The sequence below is a fragment of the Tachypleus tridentatus genome, chromosome 12, assembly GCF_004210375.1.
Source record: "Tachypleus tridentatus isolate NWPU-2018 chromosome 12, ASM421037v1, whole genome shotgun sequence".
Classification (NCBI taxonomy): domain Eukaryota; kingdom Metazoa; phylum Arthropoda; class Merostomata; order Xiphosura; family Limulidae; genus Tachypleus; species Tachypleus tridentatus.
The window spans coordinates 124,350,813-124,375,872 of NC_134836.1; the positions used below are offsets into that span (position 1 = coordinate 124,350,813).

The following is a 25,060-nucleotide window of genomic DNA, read 5'->3' on the forward strand; positions in this document are numbered from 1 at the left end:
CAGATAAGTTTTTATTTCAGTTTAAAATTATCATTTGATCTTACTCAGTTAACAATTTTCAGAAAAAAAACAAATCAAAGAAAAAATACTAAGCGATAGTTACGAAAGTCAGAAGAAAACCACAATATCTTTACCACCTTCACAAAACTATTTAAACGTTTAAAAAATTGGATTTATAAAAAAATTGCTCTTGTATTTTCATCGTCCGGCACTTTGACACCAGATAGCCAATCATAACCCACAGATACATGACGTAATTGCGTATCGCTTCAGTATGGTTTAGTAGGTATTGCTTGTCACGTGATCGTGACAGCTTGTTCGAAATTTTTGAACGCTGGGCAACTTCGGTATTTTAACATCGAAAAAACGGTCGCAACTTTCGTTTTCATAGTTAAATGGCCTCAGGTTTGTTGATGTACATATGTGCATGCGCTTACACACCTCACGTGCTCCAGCTTAATCCGGCAGAAGACAAACAGCTCACACAAACGAAGTGAGCCCAACGTAGTGTATGATATAAGTTGGTTTGTATCTGCTGAACGAGATAAGAATTCATGCATTTCTGGCTCAGGGACAACACAGCGGTACCTAACTGTGAAGTATATTATTACAGCATCAGGTAAGCTGTTTAATGAATATTCTTAACGAATGTACAGGCTGTGAATATTTTAGTTGTATAATTTCAATAGTTTCGTTACTTATAAAAATGTCCTCTGATCAGTTGTCCTCAGGACGTTTGAAAGGGAGATTACAGTAGGAACTTGTGAAGGTTGACCTATTTGTGTGATCTAGTATTTGTCTTGCTAGATTAACATCCTGTCTCCAAACACCGGATTATTTACTAAAGCGAGGACTTATCGAGAAAAAAAATGTTAAACATCGATTCAAAATTTCTGTTAATGTAGTAAGAAATCTCTTCGTGTATTAAAATGTAATAAATTATAATGAATGTTTTTAAATGTTTCAAGCTAGTATAGAATGTGGGTAAATAATAACTAAAAGCAAAAACAGTTGTGTTTTGTTTTCAAATATGCAGAGTTAGGTTGAAGATAAACAAATGTCACAATTTCTCTTAAAAGTCGTGTTTCAAATTCAGTCAAATTACTTGCTTGTCTGAAAATCATGTTAAATATAAGGTCAGGCTTAGATTTTTTTTTCTTGTAATATATTTTTGTCACTCGGTGTTTCAAAGGGAACAAAACAATGTTACACGGTTGTACTGGTGATTGTAACACTCCCTCGCAGTCGGTGGGTTCTATGTTTGAATCTCGTTATTAAATATACTCGTTATCGGCCGTCGAGACGTTATAATGTGACTGCTACTTCCACCATTCATTGGTAAAGATCATCCCAAGAGCTGACATAGCTGGCATTGACTAGTCGCCTTTTCTCTAGTCTATCACTTTTGATTTAGGGACGGCTAGCGCAAATAGCCCTCGTGTTGCATTGGGCGAAATTCAACAAACAAACAGTTGTTTACAAGCTATTTATAAACATACAAATCAGACAGTATGTAAGCTCACACATATCTCGAGTGTTAAATATCTTGCAGAGTAACATTTTCATAACCTTTGTGTAAGTTAAGTTAATTCAATGTCTCGAAGTAATCTCGTGGAGATTAATTAGGACTTGAAATTTTAGGCCCTGGTCTCGAGCATACTCGGTCTAATTGGATTCGATCCTGTCGGTCTGACTGACCCCTCTCACCAAATAGAAAAAAAAAAAAAGAGTAAAGTACTTGATATTAAACCAAAATCAAAATATAAACCGTCAATTAAAAAACTAACATTAGGATTTTAAAAAATCCTATTTAACAAACCAGCAAAGAATTTATTACCAACAATGAATAACCACTTTATCAGTCTTAGTCCATTTAGAGACAATCGTGAATTTCAAGTGCTTAAGGCAAACATCTACCTAAGTGGTTAAAAAGTCGGTCTATGGATCAAAAGTCTGGGATTCAAGATTAGATGTCGTAAAGAAGAGAATCTACACTTTTAACTGTGAGCACACCTGTCACACCAAACATGCTCGCTCTTTCAGTCGTGGGGATGTTATAATGTTGCAGTCATTTCTACTATAAGTTGGTAAAAAGGTAGCCCAAAAGTTGGCAGTGAGTGGTGATGACTAGCTGCCTTCCCTCTAGTCTTACACTGCTAAATTAGGGACGACTAGCGCAGATAGCCCTCGTGTAGCTTTGGGGGAAATTCCAGAGAACAAACCAAAACTTCAATAATTTACAGTGTTAGTAAGTTAACAACAACAATACCTTACTGTAAACTAATCTTCTATATAGATAACACTGTTTTTACTTGTTTTGAATTTTGGGCAAAACTATACGAGGGTTATCTGTACTAGCCTTTCATAAATCACTAGTAATAGACTTGAAGTAAGGTAGTTACTAAACACAACCCATCGGGCTATTTTTGGTGAATCGAATAGAGGCACATGATCTAAAGTTCTTTTGTTTTCTCACCAAGGAACACGAACTAATGAACCTTAAACCTACAGTCTGGCACTGTAACCTCTGGTTTGCACGCGGTCCACTATATACGATTCCATTGACCACTGTACGAGAGGTGTTGTAGAAGGCTGAAATATATGAAAACTTACACGAAATTCCCGTGTCTGAGGAGTACTTCACAAAGTTGGCCACATATCGGAAGGGATATCACAAGAGTTCCAAAAAGTTGTTCGAAAACTTGTAGTAAGAGCAGTTAAAAATAAGTTATCATATTAACAACGTGTTAACAAGGTAACTTATATTTCTAAGACAAATATCCCACTTGCATGCTAGGTGTGTTTTTTAACAGAACCCACAAATGAAGATCTTGTCAGGGGGGAGCCAGAATTTTACCGCGTCACCCCCATTTACGAGTGTCTAAAATTATATATCGTCCACACCAAATGTCTGGAAATCATTAAACAAACATGTCGAGAACAAAACGTTATAACGTATCTTCTGGTTACCTGATAAAGGTATATCTTTGAACTTTATTTTCAGGAGAAATGTAGGAGTGTAAAAAAATACAAAACAATAGCATTTGTGAGAATTTATTATCTGAACTTTATCTCTGCAATGATACAGTTTACAGAGTTGGTTGTATCTCGCATTTGACTCTATCCATTAAAGGTATCTGTAAGAAATAAACAGAACAACATTCCTAAATGTGTCCTTGGACACGTTCTATTAAGTTTTCTTTAATAAAACTACCGTCTAAAAAACACTAAGTAATTTATTTATTTCTTGGTGAGACTCTAAACAAAATCATTGTTTCTGTTTTCACAATAAATATTTTGATATTCCAAAGTTCAGTTGGTAGGTGAATATTGTAAGTTCATTTTTTAGCCAACATCAGCAATGTGTTCATTAACCAGTTGTTAAAGTATTGTGTCGATAGCGCCATCTACAGTTAGTTACATATCATTAATGTAAGCTTGGAAGTCTTTGTCTAAATAATAGAAGCAAACAAATTCCAGTGCATGGTTGTGACCTATGAGGATTCTGCAGTCTCTATCATGACCAAACATGGCGGTCATCAATCTTCCAAGTGCATAAACCAATAAAATTTGAACAATTTCTTCTGACTCTGGTCCTCAATTATTGTAAAGTTTGTGCGAAAATCTCTGTAAAACTACACGATTTAATAATGGCCATAGAATCAGGTGGAAAAACTGTCTCTGAAAATTCTTTTCTATCAATGTTACCATTTCGCGCGAACAACTTGAGTTTCAACAAAGTACGTGATTGTCGCTTTCCAACGATACAGATTTTCCTTCACATTCAGTGTTATTTCGGTATGTATGAACGTATCACCAAAGAATGCTTCGAACCATTAGTATCACCAGTGATCAACGGATACTTCTGTAAAAACTGATCAAACAAGTCAGTGAAACCACTAATTTAACATGTAAAATACACAGGTAACCGTAACACTAACTGGAACACTGACGTTTCGTGTAAAATACACAGGTAACCGTAACACTAACTGGAATACTGACGTTTCGTGTAAAATACACAGGTAACCGTAACACTAACTGGAACACTGACGTTTCGTGTAAAATACACAGGTAACCGTAACACTAACTGGAACACTGACGTTTCGTGTAAAATACGCAGGTAACCGTAACACTAACTGGAACACTGACGTTTCGTGTAAAATACACAGGTAACCGTAACACTAACTGGAACACTGACGTTTCGTGTAAAATACACAGGTAACCGTAACACTAACTGGAACACTGACGTTTCGTGTAAAATACACAGGTAACCGTAACACTAACTGGAATACTGACGTTTCGTTCTTTTTTCTTATGTTTCACGAAGCTTATTGGGAATTTTAAAACCAACCCACAAACGTAACAATTAAGAAACACACGTTGAATAACTCTGGTGACGTTAACCTGGGTTGGTAATTTTAAAATGTTCCAGGAAGTTTTTGGTGTTGTTTATATAAACTATCCTACATCACAAAACACTTAAATTATTAATGAGTGAATCCACTAACCTGTTTACAAAATTTCTGTCTGAGTGTTTGCTGTGTAGCACGTATCTGTCACGCATGTGTAAATTTTTCACGTGACTTTACCTATACATCACATGACCTAAGATTTTTTTGCTCATCCTCTGTTTCTATTCGATGTTTTCGAGTAAGTTGGATGAAACAGTGTTGCGAACTGATTTTACAGTAATCAGCTTTAGGTTACTCTAAGTTTCTAGCGGTATGTTAGAAAGGTGTACAGATTGTTTTTTTTTACTTGAAATCAGTTGTAGAATTCTGTAACTCCATGATACTGCTTAAGGTGAATTAATGTTTAGACTATTTAGTTTTATATTATTGGTTTTGTTTGTTTCTTTTGAATTCTGCCCAAAGTTACACGAAGGCTATCTGCGCCACCCTTCCCTAATTTAGCAGTGTAATACCAGATGAAAGGCAGCTAGTCATCACCATCCACAGCCAACTCTTGGGCTACTCTTTCACCAACGAATAGTGGGATTAACCATTAAGCAAAACCCTCTCCACGGTTAAAAAGAAATGAGCATATTTGATGGGGGGAATCGAACCCTCGACCCCCTAATTGCGAGTCGAGCGCCCTAACCACCTGGCCAAGCCAAACCTACATTACTGGTCCTTTTTTCCACCCCTTTTGGTTACTCGTCAGTAAGATATTGGCTTCGAAAACTAAAGTAGCGCTACGATATTCGTAGTGGGCAGAGCAGACACAGCCCATTTATGCCTCATAACAAACTAAGGATTGCCAAAAACCTTTACTGTATATATGCATATGTTACAAGTTTTTATTGGCTATTACATAAAATACTTATATTAGCTATATAGTTAATAATAAACGTATGTAGTTACCACCAGAGAGTTTAGTTAAACAATTTCAACATTGAACTGTATACATAATTAACTAGATACTTATACTGACCAGTGTTACACTAGATACTTATACTGACCATCTGTTACACTAGATACTTATACTGACCATGTGTTACACTAGATACTTATACTGACCATATGTTACACTAGATACTTATACTGACCATGTGTTACACTAGATACTTATACTGACCATCTGTTACACTAGATACTTATACTGACCAGTGTTACACTAGATACTTATACTGACCAGTGTTACACTAGATACTTATACTGACCATGTGTTACACTAGATACTTATACTGACCATATGTTACACTAGGTACTTATACTGACCATGTGTTACACTAGATACTTATACTGACCATATGTTACACTAGATACTTATACTGACCATGTGTTACACTAGATACTTATACTGACCATGTATTACACTAGATACCTATACTGACCATGTGTTACACTAGATACTTATACTGACCATGTGTTACACTAGATACTTATACTGACCATATGTTACACTAGATACTTATACTGACCATGTGTTACACTAGATACTTATACTGACCATGTATTACACTAGATACCTATACTGACCATGTGTTACACTAGATACTTATACTGACCATGTGTTACACTAGATACTTATACTGACCATGTGTTACACTTGATACTTATACTGACCATGTGTTACACTAGATACTTATACTGACCATATGTTACACTAGATACTTATACTGACCATGTGTTACACTAGATACTTATACTGACCATCTGTTACACTAGATACTTATACTGACCAGTGTTACACTAGATACTTATACTGACCAGTGTTACACTAGATACTTATACTGACCATGTGTTACACTAGATACTTATACTGACCATATGTTACACTAGATACTTATACTGACCATGTGTTACACTAGATACTTATACTGACCATGTATTACACTAGATACCTATACTGACCATGTGTTACACTAGATACTTATACTGACCATATGTTACACTAGATACTTATACTGACCATATGTTACACTACATACTTATACTGACCATATGTTACACTAGGTACTTATACTGACCATATGTTACACTACATACTTATACTGACCATATGTTACACTAGATACTTATACTAACTGTATATTACACGAGATACTTGTACTGACTAAATCTTACATTAGGTACTTAAACTGACCATAGGTTATATTAGATACTTATACTGGCTGAATGTTACATTAGGTACTTTTACTGACTATACATTATATTAGGTACTAAAACCGCCCATATGTTATAAGGTACTCAAACCGACCATATGTTATATTAGGTACTCAAACCGACCATATGTTACATTAGGTATTTATACTGACTATATGTTATATCAGGCACTCATACCGACCATATGTTATATTAGGTACTCAAACCGACCATATGTTACATTAGGTACTTATACTGACTGAATGTTATATTAGGTATTTATACTGACTATATGTTATATTAGATACTTATTCAGACCTTATGTTACATTAGGTACTTTTACTGACTATACGTTACATTAAGTACTCATACCGACCATATGTTACATTAGGTGCTCATACTGACTATATGTTATATCAGGCACTCATACCGACCATATGTTACATTAGGTGCTCATACTGACTATATGTTATATTAGATGCTCATACTGACTATATGTTATATTAGGCACTCATACCGGCCATATGTTACATTAGGTACTTATACTGACTGTTACGTTAGGTACTTATACTGACTATGTGTTTCATTAAAAGTTTATATTTTTCGGTAAAAGGTATATTTCTTTTTATTTGTTTGAAGTTGAACAAAAAGCTACACATTAGGCAACCTGTGTCATGCCCACCACTGGTATCGAAAGCATATTCTAGCGTTACAAGTCCACAGACATAACGTTGTGCCACTAGGGAGTGTAGCGGCTTATACTAGCTACACATTACAGCAGAAAGGTGACCTCTTTTAACCATTCGCACCATTATACAGTGAAGTATTATCCGATAGTCAGTCAGTAGATACTAAAATTACGTTATGTAAGGGATTCTTAACGTCGCAATTTGTACTGTCGTGACATCAGTACAACGTGCGTATGTCATGAATCTCGAGAAGAATTATGCGCTCTGTGGACTACAATACAGTGTGACACATGAATTATGCACTCTGTAGACTATAATACAGTGTGACGTATGTGTACTTTAAGACGTAAACGAAGTTGTTTCTCTTAATTTTCGTTTTATTTTGTATCGAAACACTTTCGGGGACCTTGTAAAAGGACGTCTACGTACTGTCTGCGTATTACGGTAGAAGTTTATACTGGCTACATGTTACGTTATAAGTTTACGCTAGCGTTGTAATTCAATATGATTTAATCTATCTAGCGGAAATTCACAGCACCATTTGTTTCCAGTTGGTTCTTTGGTTCAAAATGTGTTTTTGTTGGGTATTTTTAGTTTTTTTACTTTCTGGTTATTAAGCGGTTCTACTTAGGCAGAAATTTGTGGTATTTTGATACGTTTATAATTATATGATATTACGGTACTTACAGCAACGCGTGAGCTAAAGAACCGTGTTAGAAACCAGTAACTTTCAGGTGTGATTGTCTTCTGTTTTGAAGCAATAATTACCCTGTCGGCAGCGCACGTTGTCACAATAGTTTAGTGCATGTTTGAGCCGAATAAAGAATTTGACTGCTACAATTATAACGCACCCTTAGCTGACAGTTTAAAGCATGTTTAACGACTTAATCGTTTTATTGGGGATTTGTAGAATTTTAACATATCTTAGTTTATTTGTTTGCAAGTAAGATGTCCTGTAAAATTATATATATTTTTAAAATAAAATCAAACAGTATTTTGTTTACAAAAATGCCTGGTTTGTTGTGTATAAATATCATATGAACCACGTTTTACTACTGTATTAAAAATATTCTTTAACTGAGTTTTGTGCCACACTCCCCTGTCCTGACGGTCGAAACTGTAGGGTCAGTCATCTCTCTAGTTTTTACTAGCTTTTTAAGAATAATTCGTTTTTATTTTTGCTATGAATCATTATATTAAGTTTCAAATGCTATAATGAATGCGTGTAGATAGTTGACGTGCGTGGCGCGTGAAATTTATAAGTATTACATTGTCTGAAGTCTATTAGATTAGAGAAGACTGCCTTTTCTTTAGTTATAAATACCACATACATTGAAATAACCTTGCCGGGTACCCACGTGCGCTTGTTTTGAGACGCTATAAATACACGCAAATCAGGCGGCCATGAGCAACAAGGAAAAAAAAGACCGACAATGAGTTGGTTGACTGCACGTTAACTTCCATCGTGCACATCTTAGATGTAGTGGATATTCTCGACCTCAGAATCTTGTATGTTAGACCAATTAGAAAATATCCTTCCATCGTACCTCTTTGGACCGTTTCACGTAAGGTCTAGATATTCAAAATCATGCGATTAAAAAATATTTATATCGTCTCAGTGTAATAATATGGGATAAAAATGTACCTATTTTAATGTAAAAAACGGAATTAGTTCTATAATTTTATTAGAATTCTAGTAAGTTTGTATGTATACGTTACATAGTGTTTTCTATATGAATACTTATAGACTGTAACATTACTTATCCTTATAGACCCTAGTTTGTAACATGACTTATCCCTATATACTCTGTAGTTTGTAACATGACTTATCCTTATATACTCTATAGTTTGTAACATGACTTATTCTTATATACTCTATAGTTTGTAACATGACTTATTCCTATATGCTATGTAGTTTGTAACATGACTTATCCTTACATTCTCTATAGTTTGTAACATGACTTATTCCTATATGCTCTGTAGTTTGTACCATGACTTATTCCTATATGCTCTGTAGTTTGTACCATGACTTATCCTTACATTCTCTATAGTTTGTAACATGACTTATTCCTATATGCTCTGTAGTTTGTACCATGACTTATTCCTATATGCTCTGTAGTTTGTACCATGACTTATCCCTATATACTCTATAGTTTGTACCATGACTTATCCCTATATACTCTATAGTTTGTAACATGACTTATTCCTATATACTCTATAGTTTGTAACATGACTTATCCCTATATACTCTATAGTTTGTAACATGACTTATCCCTATATTCTCTATAGTTTGTAACATGACTTGTCCTTATGTACTCTATAGTTTGTAACATGACTTATCCTTAGATACTCTATAGTTTGTAACATGACTTATCCTTACATACTCTATAGTTTGTAACATGACTTATCCCTATATACTCTATAGTTTGTAACATGACTTATTCCTATATGCTCTGTAGTTTGTACCATGACTTATTCCTATATGCTCTGTAGTTTGTACCATGACTTATCCCTATATACTCTATAGTTTGTACCATGACTTATCCCTATATACTCTATAGTTTGTAACATGACTTATTCCTATATACTCTATAGTTTGTAACATGACTTATCCCTATATACTCTATAACTTGTAACATTACTTATCTCTATATACTCTATAGTTTGTACCATGACTTATCCCTATATACTCTATAGTTTGTAACATGACTTATTCTTATATACTCTATAGTTTGTAACATGACTTATCCCTATATACTCTATAGTTTGTAACATGACTTATCCCTATATTCTCTATAGTTTGTAACATGACTTGTCCTTATGTACTCTATAGTTTGTAACATGACTTATCCTTAGATACTCTATAGTTTGTAACATGACTTATCCTTACATACTCTATAGTTTGTAACATGACTTATCCCTATATACTCTATAGTTTGTACCATGACTTATTCCTATATGCTCTGTAGTTTGTACCATGACTTATCCCTATATACTCTATAGTTTGTACCATGACTTATCCCTATATACTCTATAGTTTGTAACATGACTTATTCCTATATACTCTATAGTTTGTAACATGACTTATCCCTATATACTCTATAGTTTGTAACATGACTTATCCCTATATTCTCTATAGTTTGTAACATGACTTGTCCTTATGTACTCTATAGTTTGTAACATGACTTATCCTTACATACTCTATAGTTTGTAACATGACTTATCCCTATATACTCTATAGTTTGTAACATGACTTATTCCTATATGCTCTGTAGTTTGTACCATGACTTATTCCTATATGCTCTGTAGTTTGTACCATGACTTATCCCTATATACTCTATAGTTTGTACCATGACTTATCCCTATATACTCTATAGTTTGTAACATGACTTATTCCTATATACTCTATAGTTTGTAACATGACTTATCCCTATATACTCTATAACTTGTAACATTACTTATCTCTATATACTCTATAGTTTGTAACATGACTTGTCCCTATATACTCTATAGTTTGTAACATGACTTATTCTTATATACTCTATAGTTTGTAACATGACTTATCCCTATATACTCTATAACTTGTAACATTACTTATCTCTATATACTCTATAGTTTGTAACATGACTTGTCCCTATATACTCTATAGTTTGTAACATGACTTATCCCTATATACTCTATAGTTTGTAACATGACTTATCTCTATATACTCTATAGTTTGTAACATGACTTATCCCTATATACTCTATAACTTGTAACATTACTTATCCTTATATATTCTAGTTTGTTAATAGTGACATAATACAGTTATATGGTATCAAACACAACATATGTACATGTTACTACATGTTATTCGTTTATTTTGAAATACATCTGTACAAAGAAACTGACAGTATTTCTGTACTAATACTCCATGGTCAGTAGAAGTGTATTGTCACACATCCGCACGAGAGATTTCTACATGTTGTTTTTACACCATGTGTGTACTCTGTGTCACATTTTCTAGTCGTTTTTATAACAATATACACGTTCTCTTTCTCCCGTGTGAACGTCTCTAAAGAGGCAGTGTTGTCCTAATTTAGAAATGACAAACTAACAAACAAGATCAGCCTTAGTATTATGAAAAGCTGAATAATACGAATATCGTTTGAGATTTATTGAAGAGATTATTTGTTCGATATTTTAATAAATAGCCATTGAAGGAACTAGGAAACTCACAAGTGATTCGTTGTTTGTTGTTCTTGTGTTTTTGCCGCGGCATATCGACTCGTACGAGAACTCTTAGCTCATGGTTCCATCACCTCTTGACCGATTTGAGATCTGATTACAGTGTTGGATTCGAGAGGTCAAACCCTCTCTGCCTGAATGAATTTCAAGTGCCGCGGCTATTGAAGATTTGTTCTTTTAATATTTTTTGCTTCTCGGGTTTGACTCTTTTTTTACCACTATCAGTGTTTTACTGTAGTAAGTTTTGATTTAGTGTTTCAACACTTATTTTCATACTGTTCTTTTGTTCTGAGTGTTTGCAAGTGTTATTCTGACAGTAACATTTAGTTAGAAAAGTTATAAATGTTGGGTCTCTAGGTTTGTGATGTGTGTGTGTGATTACGAAATTGTTTGTTGGTCTAATTCAGAACAACTCTATTCCCCGTTTAGCGCAACTTCAATTATCGCGTTTTCGTTCTAAAGCGTTTTTATATTAGGGAACATTTTCGATTAACTCGCTGGCTCGTGATAGCAGGTTTCGATTTATTGTGGTTGTGAAATAGAAAATAGGACTTTGGACTCAGTTTATCTTATGCTAGTATCTAATTAATTAAGCTTATTTCACCGTGAAAAGTCTTAAAGTATACCGATTATTTATATACCATTTAATATTTAAAATAGGACTTTGGACTCAGTTTATCTTATGCTAGTATCGAATTAATTAAGCTTATTTCACCGTGAAAAGTCTTAAAGTATACCGATTATTTATATACCATTTAATATTTTATTCATTATTCAGTGAAAATAGCAACTATTGTGAAGTGAATGTGTTTCTTATATAAAGTTGACCTTAATCACGTCTGCTAAGCGAAAAACCTTCCAGTTGCAAAATTATTCTAAGATTCTCCTCACAAGATGGCGCATCGGTGTTTGCTTAATCTGGCAGGCAGCCATTACGGATCGTTAATCATACATTTCAACTTTATTGTATTTTATGTGATTACAGTACATGACTTTGTCGGTCAAAAAGAAAGATACCACTGCGTAAAGCAGTGTAATGTTTGAAACATAACTAATACATGAATAACTGTTATAGGCTATACAGGTGGATCTGGGCTACGTTTTTTTATCTTTCAAAACTCCGGTATACTCTTATTTTCGGGTGGTTTATGGTGTTATCTGCTTCCGAGTAACTAATTAATGTCGTGAAACGTGTATAATAGCTCCCGTGTTTAGAATATCTTCGGTCAGGAAAGTACCCACCCACGCATTTATTATATATATTGCTACGGAAAATTAATTCTCGTTTAGCGCGACGTGTTTTGTTTGTTTGTTTGTTTTCTTTTTTCACAAACTCGTTAACTGTGCTGATTGGTTTGGTTTGAATTTTCTACACGAGGACTATCTGCGCTAGCAGTCCCTAATTTAACAGTGTAAGACTAGAGGGAAGGCATCTACCGCCAACTCTTGGGCTGTTCTTTTACCAACGAATAGTGGGATTGACCTACATTATAGTGTCCCCAGGCTGAAAGGACGAGAATGTTTGGTGTGAGGGAGATTCGAACACGCAATCCTAAGATTACGAGTCGAATGCTTTAACCACCTGGCCATGTTAGGCCTTTAACTTCGCTGCAGTGGGGGTGGAGATATAGAAACACATTAAACCACAGATATGCGGGGTTTAAGAACTCGAGAGTTTCAAATATAACTCAACGAAAACTTACAAGCCAGAAGGTCCAATTGTGACTCGTTTCTAAGATGAAAATGCACAGAGAGATCGCTGAACGTGCTAGAACTGACATGTCAAAAGTTTACTGTATAAATAAGTTCTAACCCCACATTTCATATTTTCAAATCAATGTTTCCGCACCCACAAAGAAATAATTTCTATCCGTACTCTTGTCAACAGAAACAGTTACTAACACATCTGTTTAACTCACGAAACAGTTACTAACACATCTGTTTAATTCACGAAACAGTTACTAACACACCTGTTTAATTCACGAAAGTTACTAACACATCTGTTTAATTCACAACAAATTTGTTGCCAGTCGCTCGAATGTATATTCCTTTTGTAGAAACTGTGTATAGCTTTCGTTTTTGATACTATGTCTGTGGTTAGAGGGCGCCACTTTTGTAATATGATTATAATTGTAAATAAGACATTTTGTGATGCATTTTGTTCCTGCTACTACGAGAAATTCAACTTAATAGTTTATTTGTGTCAATGTTTTTATTTATAATTTACTAGACAAGTCGGTCTACTGCTGTGTTCACGTTCCTGAACAACGAGTTTTGACGAGATGTCCTTGTTAATGCAAGATGGAGACTCGAACACCAGGAACAGGGCGCAGTCTTTCTCAGCTGGCATTCCCAAAATGGCAGCCAGCCACAGCCGGTTAAGAATATCTTCAGGGGAAAACTCAATTTCTGAGGCTGACTCCCCTAGAAAAACGAACATTTTTGAGTCGTTTCGACCTCGCTCGAAATCTGAGAGTAGAAGGTATCGGCCAACTTTAAACTCGACCGTGAGGACCTCTAACGGCGATGGAATAAACTCTTCAAAGTTATCGAGCCACAATCTACCTCCTATCTACCGTAGTCCCAACTACGTCAACCAAGCTGATTTTTCAGATTACAAACGCCCTCGATCTGGATCTGAGAGCAAATCTGGGCCAGTATCTAAAGTAATGGGACTGATTCGAAACAGATCCAATTCAGTATCTGCTGACATTACAGTAAAGGTACGTACACAATTATGTTGGCCATTTCAATAAAGTAACGCAAGCTTGTCAACAGTATATATAATTTGTACTAAGGCTGTTCTTTAAGTCTAACGTTGGTTCTTTTGTAATTTTTATCACTTGCTGCTTTTCTTCAGGTGTTGTTTAATACTCTGATCCTGTCATTATTTGGTCAAGGCACACTTATGTAAGTTTCTCTAGTTTTACTTTCCATTTTATGATGTAATTATATTTCAGTGATAGTAGTGAAAAAAGAGCCCTCTTGTTGGAAAGTCCTCGTTAACAAAACGTTAAAAAGTGCCGAGAAGTGCACCCTCTGGGATATAAGTATTACCAGATTGAGGGAAACGACTGCCTTGTAATACACAGGGTTGGATTAGTTATATCAAAATGTCGTTGATTATACAATTTAGCAAGTCACGTGACAACCACAACCAATGTAAAGTTGTGGTGGAACGACGTAAATCATCACTCATTTTGACGTTGTTCGACGTTAAGAGGATGGTGTGATGCTACTGAAAATTGATGCTTTTAGGAAGTGTGTTACATTCCTTTCTGACGTCAAATATTTATGCACTGTGATCATAAAGATGTGTACAGGCCGGGGATATTGAATTCTCAACACAAAGACACTGTTTGACTTAATTAGATTGGAAAACAAAAGATTATGGATCAGTTTAAGACATCAGAACCATTAAAAAAGAGACCTGCAACAAGACGCACTCCAGTTATGGCAAGCAAAACGCTTTGTCTTATAACAGGTAGAAATCAATGAATACAAAAATTAGTGGTAAAAGCTACGTACGAGACCTAGCAACATGTGCAAGAAAAACACATATATACAAGGTGTTTTCTCAGCATATCAGATCCATCTCCGCATACCTTAAGCAAGTGAAGAATGAACGGGTGTTCGTGCTGTTTCGCGAAAAGACATGCTATTAAAGTCGTTGGACGCAACGACTGTAGATTTCTATGTGATCGGACTGTTAAGACGGATGCTGGAAAACCTTCGTCTTCGCTCAACCAAATAAAGTATAGAAAATTGCAGTGAACATGACACCCTTATGATGGATTCTTTTATGATGGAACATAAGTTTTAGAACTGTTGTTGTCAGATACAGCACGACCGTAGCGATGTAGACTGTCACGACGTAGTGAGGCTCTAAAACCATTTTAATATAACGTGCTTAACATCTGTACTTTTTTACAAATTATTATATTTGCAGGTACTCGTTATTGTTTTTTTATTTTAATAAATTCAGGTTATTATTTTTGGTACAGGTCATGTAAAGATAAGTGTTTTGTTTACAGAATTTCTGAAATTAATAATTAAGAGGACATATATTTCACACATTTTTTTCTGATAAAATTGAAAATTACTTTCAAAAAGTGTATATCATTTTAAACTAAAGACTGTACGTATAATGTTTATTTTCGATACCATTTTCAGTGTAACTTCGTACCTAATTTCTTTCTATCTCTCAAAACTGAGTGCGATGTGGTTTCTTCTTGTAACCGATTTTATAACTCTTTATGTAGAGACTTGGAGCAACCTCTGGTGGTCAACTTACAGGTACGTTAGATTATTGTGGTTTCTTCTTGTAACCGATTTTATAACTCTTTATGTAGAGACTTGGAGCAACCTCTGGTGGTCAACTTACAGGTACGTTAGATTATTGTGGTTTCTTCTTGTAACCGATTTTATAACTCTTTATGTAGAGACTTGGAGCAACCTCTGGTGGTCAACTTACAGGTACGTTAGATTATTGTGGTTTCTTCTTGTAACCGATTTTATAACTCTTTATGTAGAGACTTGGAGCAACCTCTGGTGGTCAACTTACAGGTACGTTAGATTATTGTGGTTTCTTCTTGTAACCGATTTTATAACTCTTTATGTAGAGACTTGGAGCAACCTCTGGTGGTCAACTTACAGGTACGTTAGATTATTGTGGTTTCTTCTTGTAACCGATTTTATAACTCTTTATGTAGAGACTTGGAGCAACCTCTGGTGGTCAACTTACAGGTACGTTAGATTATTGTGGTTTCTTCTTGTAACCGATTTTATAACTCTTTATGTAGAGACTTGGAGCAACCTCTGGTGGTCAATTTACAGGTACGTTAGATTATTGTGGTTTCTTCTTGTAACCGATTTTATAACTCTTTATGTAGAGACTTGGAGCAACCTCTGGTGGTCAACTTACAGGTACGTTAGATTATTGTGGTTTCTTCTTGTAATCGATTTTATAACTCTTTATGTAGAGACTTGGAGCAACCTCTGGTGGTCAACTTACAGGTACGTTAGATTATTGGTTTGTTTTTATGAACCACGTGTCACATACTGATCAATAAACAATTAAACATTTTTGGACTTTAGAGTTTAACACCCATTACTTCCCGAACTAGTTACTATTGTTGTTGCTTTGAGTCGAACTGTCCAGTTAGATTTGGCCAGTAGCGGTGCTTACAAGTGTTTTCAAAAGGCCTTTCCAGATAAATTGTCCCTTACAGGTAATTATTCTCACAAACTCAACAGATAGAAGCGGTGTATGCTTGTCATCGTGGAGAGTTTATTTACACACAAACTGATTCTTTCCAACAGAATAATCCCCTCCCCTCTAACACCCACGTAAGGGGTAGTCGACCCAAACAAAATACCATGGATCTAACTCTCGAGCTGTCACTTTTTCATATCGTAGCTCCACTAATAGGTTAACTCTCGAGCTGTTACTTTTTCATATCGTAGCTCCACTAACAGGTTAACACTCCTGCTGTTACTTTTATATCGTAGCTCCACTAATAGGTTAACTCTCGAACTGTCACTTTCTTATATCGTAGCTCCACTAACAGGTTAACTCTCGAGCTGTCACTTTCTTATATCGTAGCTCCACTAACAGGTTAACTCTCGAGCTGTCACTTTTTCATATCGTAGCTCCAATTATAGGTAAACTCTCGAGCTGTCACTTTTTCATATCGTAGCTCCACTAATAGGTTAACACTCCTGCTGTTACTTTTTTATATCGTAGCTCCACTAATAGGTTAACTCTCGAGCTGTTACTTTCTTATATCGTAGCTCCACTAACAGGTTAACTCTCGAGCTGTCACTTTTTCATATCGTAGCTCCACTAATAGGTTAACACTCGAGCTGTCACTTTTTCATATCGTAGCTCCACTAACAGGTTAACTCTCGAGCTGTCACTTTTTCATATCGTAGCTCCACTAACAGGTTAACTCTCGAGCTGTTACTTTTTTATATCGTAGCTCCAATTATAGGTTAACACTCGTGCTGTTGCTTTTTCATATCGTAGCTCCAATTATAGGTTAACACTCGAGCTGTCACTTTTTCATATCGTAGCTCCACTAACAGGTTAACTCTCGAGCTGTCACTTTTTCATATCGTAGCTCCAATTATAGGTTAACACTCGTGCTGTTGCTTTTCATATCGTAGCTCCAATTATAGGTTATATCAGTTTAGGTTTTCTAACTAAACTTCAATTCACTTACTCCTTTGTTTCAGTAGTAACTGGTAACTAACTAAACTTCAGTTGACTTACTCCTTTGTTTCAGTAGTAACTGGTGACTAACTAAACTTCAGTTGACTTACTCCTTTGTTTCAGTAGTAACTGGTGACTAACTAAACTTCAGTTGACTTACTCCTTTGTTTCAGAAGTAACTGGTGACTAACTATACTTCAGTTCCCTTACTCCTTTGTTTCAGTAGTAACTGGTGACTAACTAAACTTCAGTTCACTTACTCCTTTGTTTCAGTTGTAACTGGTGACTAACTAAACTTCAGTTCACTTATTCCTTTGTTTCAGTAGTAACTGGTGACTAACTAAACTTCAGTTCACTTATTCCTTTGTTTCAGTAGTAACTGGTGACTAACTAAACTTCAGTTCACTTACTCCTTTGTTTCAGTAGTAACTGGTGACTAACTAAACTTCAGTTCACTTACTCCTTTGTTTCAGTTGTAACTGGTGACTAACTAAACTTCAGTTCACTTACTCCTTTGTTTCAGTTGTAACTGGTGACTAACTAAACTTCAGTTCACTTACTCCTTTGTTTCAGTTGTAACTGGTGACTAACTAAACTTCAGTTCACTTATTCCTTTGTTTCAGTAGTAACTGGTGACTAACTAAACTTCAGTTCACTTACTCCTTTGTTTCAGTAGTAACTGGTGACTAACTAAACTTCAGTTCACTTACTCCTTTGTTTCAGTTGTAACTGGTGACTAACTAAACTTCAGTTCACTTACTCCTTTGTTTCAGTTGTAACTGGTGACTAACTAAACTTCAGTTCACTTACTCCTTTGTTTCAGTAGTAACTGGTGACTAACTAAACTTCAGTTCACTTACTCCTTTGTTTCAGTAGTAACTGGTGACTAACTAAACTTCAGTTGACTTACTCCTTTGTTTCAGTAGTAACTGGTGACTAACTAAACTTCAGTTGACTTACTCCTTTGTTTCAGAAGTAACTGGTGACTAACTATACTTCAGTTCCCTTACTCCTTTGTTTCAGTAGTAACTGGTGACTAACTAAACTTCAGTTCACTTACTCCTTTGTTTCAGTTGTAACTGGTGACTAACTAAACTTCAGTTCACTTATTCCTTTGTTTCAGTAGTAACTGGTGACTAACTAAACTTCAGTTCACTTACTCCTTTGTGTCAGTAGTAACTGGTGACTAACTAAACTTCAGTTCACTTACTCCTTTGTTTCAGTAGTAACTGGTGACTAACTAAACTTCAGTTGACTTACTCCTTTGTTTCAGAAGTAACTGGTGACTAACTATACTTCAGTTCCCTTACTCCTTTGTTTCAGTAGTAACTGGTGACTAACTAAACTTCAGTTCACTTACTCCTTTGTTTCAGTTGTAACTGGTGACTAACTAAACTTCAGTTCACTTATTCCTTTGTTTCAGTAGTAACTGGTGACTAACTAAACTTCAGTTCACTTATTCCTTTGTTTCAGTAGTAACTGGTGACTAACTAAACTTCAGTTCACTTACTCCTTTGTGTCAGTAGTAACTGGTGACTAACTAAACTTCAGTTCACTTACTCCTTTGTTTCAGTTCTAACTGGTGACTAACTAAACTTCAGTTCACTTACTCCTTTCTTTCAGTTGTAACTGGTGACTAACTAAACTTCAGTTCACTTACTCCTTTGTTTCAATTGTAACTGGTGACTAACTAAACTTCAGTTCACTTATTCCTTTGTTTCAGTAGTAACTGGTGACTAACTAAACTTCAGTTCACTTACTCCTTTGTTTCAGTAGTAACTGGTGACTAACTAAACTTCAGTTCACTTACTCCTTTGTTTCAGTTGTAACTGGTGACTAACTAAACTTCAGTTCACTTACTCCTTTGTTTCAGTTGTAACTGGTGACTAACTAAACTTCAGTTCACTTATTCCTTTGTTTCAGTAGTAACTGGTGACTAACTAAACTTCAGTTCACTTACTCCTTTGTTTCAGTTCTAACTGGTGACTAACTAAACTTCAGTTCACTTTTTCCTTTGTTTCAGTAGTAACTGGTGACTAACTAAACTTCAGTTCACTTACTCCTTTGTTTCAGTAGTAACTGGTGACTAACTAAACTTCAGTTCACTTACTCCTTTGTTTCAGTTGTAACTGGTGACTAACTAAACTTCAGTTCACTTACTCCTTTGTTTCAGTTGTAACTGGTGACTAACTAAACTTCAGTTCACTTACTCCTTTGTTTCAGTTGTAACTGGTGACTAACTAAACTTCAGTTCACTTTTTCCTTTGTTTCAGTAGTAACTGGTGACTAACTAAACTTCAGTTCACTTACTCCTTTGTTTCAGTAGTAACTGGTGACTAACTAAACTTCAGTTCACTTACTCCTTTGTTTCAGTTGTAACTGGTGACTAACTAAACTTCAGTTCACTTACTCCTTTGTTTCAGTTGTAACTGGTGACTAACTAAACTTCAGTTCACTTACTCCTTTGTTTCAATTGTAACTGGTGACTAACTAAACTTCAGTTCACTTGCTCCTTTGTTTCAATTGTAACTGGTGACTCACTAAACTTCAGTTCACTTACTCCTTTCTTTCAGTAGTAACTGGTGACTAACTAAACTTCAGTTCCCTTACTCCTTTGTTTCAGTAGTAACTGGTGACTAACTAAACTTCAGTTCACTTACTCCTTTGTTTCAGTTGTAACTGGTGACTAACTAAACTTCAGTTCACTTATTCCTTTGTTTCAGTAGTAACTGGTGACTAACTAAACTTCAGTTCACTTATTCCTTTGTTTCAGTAGTAACTGGTGACTAACTAAACTTCAGTTCACTTACTCCTTTGTTTCAGTAGTAACTGGTGACTAACTAAACTTCAGTTCACTTACTCCTTTGTTTCAGTTGTAACTGGTGACTAACTAAACTTCAGTTCACTTACTCCTTTGTTTCAGTTGTAACTGGTGACTAACTAAACTTCAGTTCACTTACTCCTTTGTTTCAGTTGTAACTGGTGACTAACTAAACTTCAGTTCACTTATTCCTTTGTTTCAGTAGTAACTGGTGACTAACTAAACTTCAGTTCACTTACTCCTTTGTTTCAGTAGTAACTGGTGACTAACTAAACTTCAGTTCACTTACTCCTTTGTTTCAGTTGTAACTGGTGACTAACTAAACTTCAGTTCACTTACTCCTTTGTTTCAGTAGTAACTGGTGACTAACTAAACTTCAGTTCACTTACTCCTTTGTTTCAGTAGTAACTGGTGACTAACTAAACTTCAGTTCACTTACTCCTTTGTTTCAGTAGTAACTGGTGACTAACTGAACTTCAGTTCACTTACTCCTTTGTTTCAGTTGTAACTGGTGACTAACTAAACTTCAGTTCACTTACTCCTTTGTTTCAGTTGTAACTGGTGACTAACTAAACTTCAGTTCACTTACTCCTTTGTTTCAATTGTAACTGGTGACTAACTAAACTTCAGTTCACTTACACTTTTGTTTCAGTAGTAACTGGTGACTAACTAAACTTCAGTTCACTTACTCCTTTCTTTCAGTAGTAACTGGTGACTAACTAAACTTCAATTCACTTACTCCTTTGTTTCAGTTGTAACTGGTGACTAACTAAACTTTAGTTCACTTACTCCTTTGTTTCAATTGTAACTGGTGACTAACTAAACTTCAGTTCACTTACTCCTTTGTTTCAGTAGTAACTGGTGACTAACTAAACTTCAGTTCACTTACTCCTTTGTTTCAGTAGTAACTGTTGACTAACTGAACTTCAGTTCACTTACTCCTTTGTTTCAGTTGTAACTGGTGACTAACTAAACTTCAGTTCACTTACTCCTTTGTTTCAGTAGTAACTGGTGACTAACTAAACTTCAGTTCACTTACTCCTTTGTTTCAGTTGTAACTGGTGACTAACTAAACTTCAGTTCACTTACTCCTTTGTTTCAATTGTAACTGGTGACTAACTAAACTTCAGTTCACTTACTCCTTTGTTTCAATTGTAACTGGTGACTAACTAAACTTCAGTTCACTTACTCCTTTGTTTCAGTAGTAACTGGTGACTAACTAAACTTCAGTTCACTTACTCCTTTGTTTCAGTAGTAACTGGTGACTAACTGAACTTCAGTTCACTTACTCCTTTGTTTCAGTTGTAACTGGTGACTAACTAAACTTCAGTTCACTTACTCCTTTGTTTCAGTTGTAACTGGTGACTAACTAAACTTCAGTTCACTTACTCCTTTGTTTCAGTAGTAACTGGTGACTAACTAAACTTCAATTCACTTACTCCTTTGTTTCAGTTGTAACTGGTGACTAACTAAACTTTAGTTCACTTACTCCTTTGTTTCAATTGTAACTGGTGACTAACTAAACTTCAGTTCACTTACTCCTTTGTTTCAGTAGTAACTGGTGACTAACTAAACTTCAGTTCACTTACTCCTTTGTTTCAGTAGTAACTGGTGACTAACTGAACTTCAGTTCACTTACTCCTTTGTTTCAGTTGTAACTGGTGACTAACTAAACTTCAGTTCACTTACTCCTTTGTTTCAGTAGTAACTGGTGACTAACTAAACTTCAGTTCACTTATCCTTTGTTTCAGTTGTAACTGGTGACTAACTAAACTTCAGTTCACTTACTCCTTTGTTTCAATTGTAACTGGTGACTAACTAAACTTCAGTTCACTTACTCCTTTGTTTCAATTGTAACTGGTGACTAACTAAACTTCAGTTCACTTACTCCTTTGTTTCAATTGTAACTGGTGACTAACTAAACTTCAGTTCACTTACTCCTTTGTTTCAGTAGTAACTGGTGACTAACTAAACTTCAGTTCACTTACTCCTTTGTTTTAATAGTAACTGGTGACTAACTAAACTTCAGTTCACTTACTCCTTTGTTTCAGTTGTAACTGGTGACTAACTAAACTTCAGTTCACTTACTTCTTTGTTTCAGTAGTAACTGGTGACTAACTAAACTTCAGTTCACTTATTCCTTTGTTTCAGTAGTAACTGGTGACTAACTAAACTTTTGTTCACTTACTCCTTTGTTTTAATAGTAACTGGTGACTAACTAAACTTCACCAGTTTAGTGTACTTCAGTTCACTTACTTTTATGTTTCAGTTGTAACTGGTGACTAACTAAACTTCAGTTCACTTACTCCTTTGTTTCAGTAGTAACTGGTGACTAACTAAACTTCAGTTCACTTACTCCTTTGTTTCAGTAGTAACTGGTGACTAACTAAACTTCAGTTCACTTACTCCTTTGTTTCAGTAGTAACTGGTGACTAACTAAACTTCAGTTCACTTACTCCTTTGTTTCAGTAGTAACTGGTGACTAACTAAACTTCAGTTCACTTACTCCTTTGTTTCAGTTGTAACTGGTGACTAACTAAACTTCAGTTCACTTACTCCTTTGTTTCAGTAGTAACTGGTGACTAACTAAACTTCAGTTCACTTACTCCTTTGTTTCAGTTGTAACTGGTGACTAACTAAACTTCAGTTCACTTACTCCTTTGTTTCAGTAGTAACTGGTGACTAACTAAACTTCAGTTCACTTTCTCCTTTGTTTCAGTTGTAACTGGTGACTAACTAAACTTTAGTTCACTTACTCCTTTGTTTCAGTAGTAACTGGTGACTAACTAAACTTCAGTTCACTTACTTCTTTGTTTCAGTTGTAACTGGTGACTAACTAAACTTCAGTTCACTTACTCCTTTGTTTCAGTTGTAACTGGTGACTAACTAAACTTCAGTTCACTTACTCCTTTGTTTCAGTTGTAACTGGTGACTAACTAAACTTCAGTTCACTTACTCCTTTGTTTCAATTGTAACTGGTGACTAACTAAACTTCAGTTCACTTACACTTTTGTTTCAGTAGTAACTGGTGACTAACTAAACTTCAGTTCACTTACTCCTTTGTTTCAGTAGTAACTGGTGACTAACTAAACTTCAATTCACTTACTCCTTTGTTTCAGTTGTAACTGGTGACTAACTAAACTTTAGTTCACTTACTCCTTTGTTTCAATTGTAACTGGTGACTAACTAAACTTCAGTTCACTTACTCCTTTGTTTCAGTAGTAACTGGTGACTAACTAAACTTCAGTTCACTTACTCCTTTGTTTCAGTAGTAACTGTTGACTAACTGAACTTCAGTTCACTTACTCCTTTGTTTCAGTTGTAACTGGTGACTAACTAAACTTCAGTTCACTTACTCCTTTGTTTCAGTAGTAACTGGTGACTAACTAAACTTCAGTTCACTTACTCCTTTGTTTCAGTTGTAACTGGTGACTAACTAAACTTCAGTTCACTTACTCCTTTGTTTCAATTGTAACTGGTGACTAACTAAACTTCAGTTCACTTACTCCTTTGTTTCAATTGTAACTGGTGACTAACTAAACTTCAGTTCACTTACTCCTTTGTTTCAGTAGTAACTGGTGACTAACTAAACTTCAGTTCACTTACTCCTTTGTTTCAGTAGTAACTGGTGACTAACTGAACTTCAGTTCACTTACTCCTTTGTTTCAGTTGTAACTGGTGACTAACTAAACTTCAGTTCACTTACTCCTTTGTTTCAGTTGTAACTGGTGACTAACTAAACTTCAGTTCACTTACTCCTTTGTTTCAGTAGTAACTGGTGACTAACTAAACTTCAGTTCACTTACTCCTTTGTTTCAGTTGTAACTGGTGACTAACTAAACTTTAGTTCACTTACTCCTTTGTTTCAATTGTAACTGGTGACTAACTAAACTTCAGTTCACTTACTCCTTTGTTTCAGTAGTAACTGGTGACTAACTAAACTTCAGTTCACTTACTCCTTTGTTTCAGTAGTAACTGGTGACTAACTGAACTTCAGTTCACTTACTCCTTTGTTTCAGTTGTAACTGGTGACTAACTAAACTTCAGTTCACTTACTCCTTTGTTTCAGTAGTAACTGGTGACTAACTAAACTTCAGTTCACTTATCCTTTGTTTCAGTTGTAACTGGTGACTAACTAAACTTCAGTTCACTTACTCCTTTGTTTCAATTGTAACTGGTGACTAACTAAACTTCAGTTCACTTACTCCTTTGTTTCAATTGTAACTGGTGACTAACTAAACTTCAGTTCACTTACTCCTTTGTTTCAATTGTAACTGGTGACTAACTAAACTTCAGTTCACTTACTCCTTTGTTTCAGTAGTAACTGGTGACTAACTAAACTTCAGTTCACTTACTCCTTTGTTTTAATAGTAACTGGTGACTAACTAAACTTCAGTTCACTTACTCCTTTGTTTCAGTAGTAACTGGTGACTAACTAAACTTCAGTTCACTTACTCCTTTGTTTCAGTTGTAACTGGTGACTAACTAAACTTCAGTTCACTTACTCCTTTGTTTCAGTAGT

At 35.3% G+C, this 25,060-nt stretch overlaps 1 pseudogene across 1 annotated transcript in view; it reads left to right on the forward strand.

Moving 5' to 3' along the window:
* Positions 1–259: 259 nt before the first annotated feature.
* The window catches only part of LOC143234598 (5'-AMP-activated protein kinase subunit gamma-1-like), a 130,053-nt pseudogene continuing 105,252 nt past the window's right edge, over positions 260–25,060 (forward strand). Inside the window, exons 1-3 of the transcript XR_013018729.1 lie at positions 260–619; positions 13,734–14,226; positions 16,486–16,519. The product of XR_013018729.1 is annotated as a 5'-AMP-activated protein kinase subunit gamma-1-like (transcript). The remainder of the gene's footprint in view (positions 620–13,733; positions 14,227–16,485; positions 16,520–25,060) is intronic.